The sequence below is a fragment of the Anomaloglossus baeobatrachus genome, chromosome 4, assembly GCF_048569485.1.
Source record: "Anomaloglossus baeobatrachus isolate aAnoBae1 chromosome 4, aAnoBae1.hap1, whole genome shotgun sequence".
Lineage (NCBI taxonomy): Eukaryota > Metazoa > Chordata > Amphibia > Anura > Aromobatidae > Anomaloglossus > Anomaloglossus baeobatrachus.
The window spans coordinates 539,160,825-539,169,222 of record NC_134356.1 but is presented as its reverse complement, the minus strand read 5'-3'; the positions used below and the strand labels follow the sequence as shown (position 1 = coordinate 539,169,222).

Sequence of the window (8,398 nt, the reverse complement as noted above, 5' to 3'; positions counted from 1 at the left end):
AATTTAATACCTATTTGACTAGCTGTGCACGCTTTACCTATGCTGGTTTGTACCCATTGGTACAAACTCTCACAATGCAATCTAATGCTCTCGGGAATGGATCGAACTGTTCCCTGCCACCATTGGCTGCCCCGTGACGCAATCATGGGGCGCCAATGGGTTGCCATAACAGTGTGTGGTCAGCTGATGACGCCTGTTGCTGTCATGACTCACTTCCTGTGAATGCCGGCAGAGCTCAGGAGTGACAGGATAGTGCAGGCATACCATCTCTAGAAAAATCAATAAAAAATGTAAAGAAAACAATGTATTTATACATATGAAAAAAACTAAAATTTCAAATCACCTCCTTTTTGCCCCAATAAAAAAATACACATATTTGATATTGTCGCTTTTAGAAATGCCGGATCTATCAAAATATAAAATCAATTAATCTGATTGGTAAGGTGAATAGCGAGAAAAAAATCAAAGCACCATGTTTTTTTGTCGCCACAACATTGAATTAAAATGCAATAACAGGCGATGAAAACATCTTATCAATCCAAACATAGTTTGTTTAAAAATGTCAGCTCAAGACGCAAAAAATAAACGTCACTGAGCCCCAAATCCCGAAAAATTTGAATACGATTGGTCTCGGAAAATGGCGACAAAAGAGCTTTTTTTTTTTTTGTTTTTTTTTTTTTACAAACTTCTGAATTTTTTGCCACCACTTAGATAAAAGTAAAACTATACATATTTGGTATCTACAAATGCATACTGACCTGGGGAATCATATTCCTATGTCACTTTTATCATGTAGTAAACATGGTTAATAAAAAAAACCCCACAAACATTGCGCAATAGCACTTCGTTTGCAATGTCACTACATTTGTAATTTTTTTTTCCCTATTTTCCAGTACAATATGGAATGGAATTAATGTTGTCATCGAAAAGGACAACTCGTCCCGCAAAAGACAAGATTTTATATAGCTATATTGATGGAAAGATAAAAAAAGGTTCTGGATGTTGGAAGAAGAGGAGGAAAAAACAAAAATGAAAAACAAAAAAATTCCAGGTGGTGAAGGGGTTAAATGGACCTTGTTGGCACATTTTACATATGGCAGAAAAGGAATTACCGTATAGACTCTTGAGTTTCATTAAAAGTGATACTTTTTTGTAACATCTGATTCACCAGTCAGAGTAAATCTAGTGTAGAAACCATATGCAAATTAGGCTGAAAGTGCATTGGAGGCGTGTCAGTGCACTAGGGAGAATCAGCCCAAGTGCAGTTACAGCCTGTTTTGTGCACGTTTTCTTCTGTAGATTTTTTTAACTGGTCTGAAGATTAAAGGTTATATTTTTATGAGTGGACTAATGTCTTTACTGCCATACCACAACCTGCATATGCAAAAATACCCAAGTACGCTAGCAGATTCCCCTTAAATATTTACAGATATTGCATGAGAATGGCTGAAACACATTTCCGTCTATAATAATAATAAAAATCATATCATAATAACTAAAATAACTATACGTTATATACCAAGTGCAGCTTCCACATGAATCAGGTAAATCAATCTATAAAAAAAATGTCAGTGTTAACTCTTTGTAGTCTTCAGCTACCTGACTAAGCTACACTAGAAAGCGGCATGACTGGAGAATAAAGGTGCAAAGCAAACTTTAAAAGATTAATTAAGGCATCAGGGCAACCTCTGATATATAATATTGCCACACAGTGGCCAAGTAAAAAAATCAAGTGAATGCAAAAATACAGCACAATACAGTGCAACAGAACTGAAACAAAGATAGCCAGTTTAACCTAACAGTCACATGTTGTTATCAAGGCGCACCTACGCCATATGGGCAGTCCACCCCTTATTTAGCAATGAGCTATGCACATATAATGCAATATACAGAGTAGCAGCAGTTGTACAGGTAGGACTTGCTACATCGCAAAAAATGAAATTAGATTATGCTATCACTGCACACATTCATATCGTAACATCTGTGCCGATTTATGTTTCTGATTTCGCACCATTTTCGGGTATATACGTTTTCAGGAGGCGAACACCCGAATGTAGTAGACTACATTCGGTATCCGCCTGCAGAAAACGTATACAGTATACCCGAAAATGGTGCAAGACAGAGCACACGCTAACGGAGTCTGCTCCATTATAGTCCATGGCCCCATTGACACATGCATCTGAAACACATTTTGCGGGGGGGAGGGGAGGACGGATGCCCCGATGGGACCACTGAACATAGGGACAAACTCAGTGTGAAAGTAGCCTAAGGCATAATCATACTGTCTAATTAGCATTTTGATGTGCCTCAACTGTGAGGTCTGTGGTAAAAATTACCTCAGTGATTCCCCTCTTTTAATATGATTACGATACCAAACATGTCCAGTTTTCTTTATTATATCAGTGATGAAATACACCAGAATTTTACTAAATAATTTGGGGGGATTTGTTGCTACTTTCCAATACCCGTAACATTTTCTTTTTTCAGGCGCTGGAACAGTGTGAGGGCTTATTTTGTAGGGTTAGACAATGTTTTTATTGATTCTGTTTTGGGATAGTTATGAGACTTTGATCACTTTTTACAGCATTTTTTTGTGGTATTGCAGCAACCAAAACAACCTCATATTTTGTGTTCTTTATTTTTTTGGGTTACCGGTTGTGTTAATTAATTTTATTTTTTGATAGATTGGACTGATAGTGGTGTTACCCCATATGTGTATTTTATATCTTAATGAGACAAAAGGGAGGGTGATATGAACTTTTGAGGTTATTTTTTTTTTTTTCATATTTAAAAACATTTTTTCTACTTTTCACTGTTCTTAATAGTCCCCCTAAGAGACTATAACTTTCGATCGTCTAATTTCTTGTGCTGTTTACAGTAATACCACAGACTACTTGGAAGCCTGGTGACAGATTTAAAAGGAGCTCTGCTATGACCAGCGCACCAGGTCTTCAGCAGACCCCTGCTGTCATAGCGAACCATGGGTGACCCGCGATCACGTCATGGGTGTGCTGATGGGCGCTTATAATGACACGCCCTATTGCCAACACATTAAATTCTGCAGTCACAGTTGGACAGCGGCATTTAACAGGTTAGCAATCGTGGTTGTTAAAAGCAGGTCCTGGCCTTAACCCACAGCCATCACGTACTGTGTAGAGGGTGAGCTCACCCCGTGAGCCCACTCCATACACCCGCTTCCAACTTGCGCCGTACATGTGTGATGAATGTCGTAAAGGGGTTAAAAGAAACATGATTTTAAAATAGGTATTTACTTTATATGTTGCCATCCACCAGTTTCTAAATGAATTGCACGTTTTGTCATGACAATGTATTTTATCAGGAGAAATTGCAGTTCTTTACAAAACTTGCTTAAAGGGACTCTCTGAGGTCCGTTATGTCCTCCAACCCAGCAATATTAACTCGTATACACTAAAATACCGTGCCTAACCAGCCCTGTATTATGCTATTTACGAAACTCAATGATTAAAAAATAATTTATAAAGAGTCTGTTCCTATGATATTTAATAATGAGTAGTCAATGGTGCATTGCCGCAGACTAGTAGGCCCGTGTTATCATTGCCCTGTTGGTGTGATAATATGATTTCACACCAACAGGGCATCACCGCAGCTCCTGCAATACTTGTGCATGCACGAGGCTCATTTTGGCAGCCTCAGTGCGCCTCAGAAGGCGTGTGTACATGCCCCGGCCTCAGACAGGTGCACTGGACATGATCGATAGTGCAGAAGGTGTTCTTCAAATTACGCTCAGTACTCCTTTCAGAGTCCGGGACATGTACACCCACATTCAATGGCGCAGTAACGCTGGCGAAATATGGCATACCCATGCAAAATATTTCCAGGATCTGCGGTGCTTCCGGCTCATGGAAATTATGTTATCACACCCACAATGGCATGATAGTATGGAAAGAAGGCTGACTAGTCTGGGGTATTAATGCCCTTTGGAGTAGTCAAAGGCCTAATTACCATAGGAACAGTGCCAATTTAAAAATTGCTTTTTTAAAAAAAAACAATAAAACATTGATTTTAGTAAGTAGCATTATACAGGGCTGGTTAGGCAGGAAATTTTGGCATACACATGTGAATACTGCTGGTTGGAGGACAAAAGGGCTGACAGGTTCCCTTTAGGCCTCTGCCACACTCACGTGAAAATCACGTACGTGCCGCGAGACACGTATTTTCCCTGCGTGTTGCGTGTAGGTAAGTATGTGTGTGCGGGCCACGTGTGTTCTCCGTGTGCTATCCTCGATAACACACGGAGAACCTGTAATTTGCATACTCACGTGGTCCTTCGTGCTGTCCAGGGTGCTGATCTTCGGTCTCCAGCCCTGCCGACTCCCTGCTGCTGCTGCTGGCCGCAGTGAAGTGAATATTAAATGAGAATAATGAGCGGCGGCCGGAAGCAGTGACAGCAGCGGCAGAGACAGCAGGGCAGGAGAAGGTGAGTAAAGGTTTGTCATTTTTTTCTCTGACACGTGAGTTTTCTCCGGCGCATGTCACATGGGACCACATCCACACTACATCCGTGTGGTACGGGTGTGAGCCATGTTACACCCGTGATGCCGGAGAAAAACGGACATGTCAGTGTGTTGGAAAACGCACACATGTACAAACGGACACACGTTCCATGTGGTTTTACGTGTGTGCGCCTGCTACCATAGGGTAGCATTGGTGTACGTGTCTCTGTGCCGCCGGTCCATGCAAAAACGTACCAAACACGTGCCGGCGGCACGGATGTGTGTTGGAGGCCTTAAAAATACCGGGTTGCATATCTCTTTCTATATAATAGAAAACAAATTAAACACAATTCTTTTTTACTATAAGGTTGTGCTGATATTGGAGCACAGTAAGTGCAGAGAATGGGAGCTTTAATTCTCGATACTATCCTATTATAATCCATACAACAGTTAATATCATGTCCACCATACTTTGTAGCTTTGCTTTGAAAAAAACAATATGTTGATTTTTGCTGTCAGCATCTTTGACCTGTTTCTGCAAGGCCTTCTCCGGCGTGCACGCTGGAAGCCGCCACCCGTAATGTTTCTTGCCATGAGCCATTGTAAACATGATTTGTGTTCAGGCTCTGTATGTGAAATGATACAACGTTGGCTTTTTTACAAGCACTCTTTTTTGCCTAACGTTGCAATCAGCACTGATTGGGTCCTTTTGATCTTCTTGTTAATGATTTTCCACTTTTTGTAACTGGAGATTTTACTCTCTATTTGAGGTGAGAAATAGCATGTTTTCCTCCATTTCCCTGCCCACATAAGGCAACTAAAGCATGTTCTTTGGCTTTTTGACAAAGTTTCATTGCATAATGTTGTTCATCTGTAATAAATCACTGGTGTTCCATGGAGACATGCTGGATACAACACGTTTACTTTTATGATTTACATGTCTTATGATTTTAAAGAAAATCTGACAGCTAATACATGCAGCTCGATACCCAAACCCGATGTATCAGCCATGTATGATTTCAGCCATATATTTTTAACTCTGATTACCTGATATCACCTCCTTACTAACCAAAATCCCACAATGCCAGTCTGCTATTTCATCCTTCTTTTCTGCTCAATTTCTAAAACTGAATATGGAGAAAACAGAACTCATCATCTTTCCCCCATCTCACTCTACCACTCCACCTAACCTATCCATCAAAGTCAATGGCTGTTTGCACTCCCCAGTCCCACGTGGTCGCTGCCTGGGAATAACCGTTGACTCTGCTCTCTCCTTCAACCACACATCCAAGCCCTTTTCACTTCCTGCTGACTACATCTTAAAAATATTTCCCAAGAATCTGAAAAAACACAAGAGCATGCACTTATTATCTCCCAGCTCAACTACTGCAACCTCCTGCTCTCTGGCCTCCATTCTAAAGGCCGCTTTACATGCAACGACATTGCTAACTAGATATCGCTGGGGGTCAAGGAATTCGTGACGCACATCCGGCCTCGTTAGCGACGTTGTTGCGTGTGACTCCTACGAGCAACCGCTAACGATCCGAAAAATGGCAAAAATCGTTGATTGTTGACACGTCGTTCCTTTCCAAAATATAGTTGCCCATTTTGGACGCGGGTTGTTCGTCGTTCCTGAGGCAGCACACATCGCTATGTGTGACACCCCGGGAACGACGAACAACAACGTACCTGCGTCCTCCGGCAACAAGGTGGGAGTGACGTGAATGTGGCTGCTCTCCGCCCCTCCGCTTCTATTGGTGGCCCGCTGATTGATGTCACTGTGACACTGCATGAGCCGCCCTCTTAAAATGAGGTTGTTCGCCGGCCACAGCGACGTCGCTAGGAAGGCAAGTATGTGTGACGCGTCCTAGCGATATTGTTAGCCATGGGCAGCGATTTGCCCATGATGCACAAATGACGGGGGTGGATGCGATCGCTAGCAACATCGCTAGCCATGTCACAGTATGTAAAGCGGCCTTTACACTCTAGAACCCCTCCAATCTATCCTACACTCTGTTGCCCAACTAATCCTCCTGTTTCCTCCTTATCCCCCAGCCTCTCCTCTCTGTGAATCTCTTCACTAGCTTCCCATTGCTGAAAGACTCCAGTTCAAAACACTAACCTAGACATACAAAGCCATCCACAACCTGTCTCCTCCATAAATCTGTGACCTAGTTTCCAGGTACCTACCTTCACGCAACCGCCGATCTTCAGAAGATCTCCTTCTCTGTTTCTCTCTTATCTCCTCTTCCCACAGTCACATACTAGATTTCTCTCGTGCCTCCCCCATACTCTGGAACTCTCTACCACAGCACATCAGACTCTCACCTAGAGTGGAAACCTTCAAAAGGAACCAGAAGACAGGCCTACAAACTGCAGTAACCCCTCAGTTCACTATACCGCTGCACGACCTGCTTTATCAGCTCTACCCTCACCTACTGTATCCTCACCCACCCCTGGTAGATTGTGAGCCCTTGTAGGCAGGATCCTCTTTCCTTCTGGTCTAGTCTGTGCCTTGTATTGTTCATGATTATTGTACTTGTCTATGAATAAATGGTGCTATAATAAATAATAATAATAATTATTATTATTATTATTATTGCTCTGAAAAGTTACTTAGTTTCAGAAAAAACATAGTTTAATAGCTGCCAGGAGACGAGTCAGGTAGAATGTCCCTGGCAGATTCTATCCACTGCTGTCTTTGAGTGACATGACTCTCTCTACATATGCAGGGAGGGATAGACCTGTCACTCCAGGGAAGTGGTTGGGTCGAAGTCTCCGGGAACCCTCCTATCTGACTCCTCTTCCAGCAGCTACTAAACTATGTTTCTCTGTTAACTGCTGAAGCATTTCAGAGCTAAATAATAATACAACCACAGCCTGATACATGCTGCCCGATCCATGGACACCATGTATCAGCTGTCAGGTTCCCTGGAAGAATATTAAATAAAATTTCTTATTCAAATGCACTGAACCTGTCATTTCAACTATAATTGTATTATTTTATTATTATCCAATATTTTAGCGAAGCTTCATCTTTGACATCTCATATCCATACAATCATGTGATGTAAAATCTAAGTTGTTAATATCAAAGGCTGATAATCTACGCGGCTTTCCTACTTGCACATAACTGTAATTTGGTGCAATGTAGCAGTATAGGCAATCTTCTATTATCTAATCACAGAAGCAGATACATCTTTCCTCTGTCCTTGACTGCAGATTGATAGATTAGTTTACATTTCCAGCCATGAAATGTCTTCATTTAAGAAAGTATTTTGAAAACAACTTTTAAACCCTACGCATTATTCATTATCTGGGATTATGCTCTATTTTCATGGGATTTTTTTGACCCTCTAAAAGTTTGTAGCTCCTTTTGCTTGCCATCTTAACTCATAAAAGAAAACAAGCCCCATTTTTGTCCAGCGCTTTTCTCTGGTACTGCTCCTGTCATTGTGCTTGGGATGCAATACTGATGATGCTGCAGGCAACAACTGAGCTCAGCGGCTCTGCCAATATAGATTGGTGCAACCATTGTGACACCAGCACTGTAGCCAAGAACCCAGGAAGGCGGTAGAGACATAGCATCGGACCTGGGGAGAGTAAGTAAAGTGTGGTTGTTATTATTAAATCGAGCTGGCTTGCCAAGGTTTTCCAAAAGTGGACAATCCCTTTAAGGACAGGTTCAGACAATACACTTTTGGTGCATATTTTTCATTCGGATTCTCTGCACATAAAATTTTGCATTTTACAACCAGCAAATCAGATGAGTTTTAACTTAAACTTATCTATATACTGTATTTTTTCGGTGCAGAATCCATAATTACATACATAATTGACTTTCCTGTGGCTCTGAAATCCTCAGCAGCTCAATTTTCTTTTAGTAGACATATTTTTTGGTGCGGCTTTTATTTATTCACTCAA

At 41.4% G+C, this 8,398-nt stretch overlaps 1 protein-coding gene across 7 annotated transcripts in view; it reads right to left on the bottom strand.

The window, feature by feature from the left end:
- The window catches only part of NTRK3 (neurotrophic receptor tyrosine kinase 3), a 1,080,464-nt gene that overhangs the window by 747,733 nt on the left and 324,333 nt on the right, over nt 1–8,398 (bottom strand). The gene's annotated exons all lie outside the window — the stretch shown is intronic.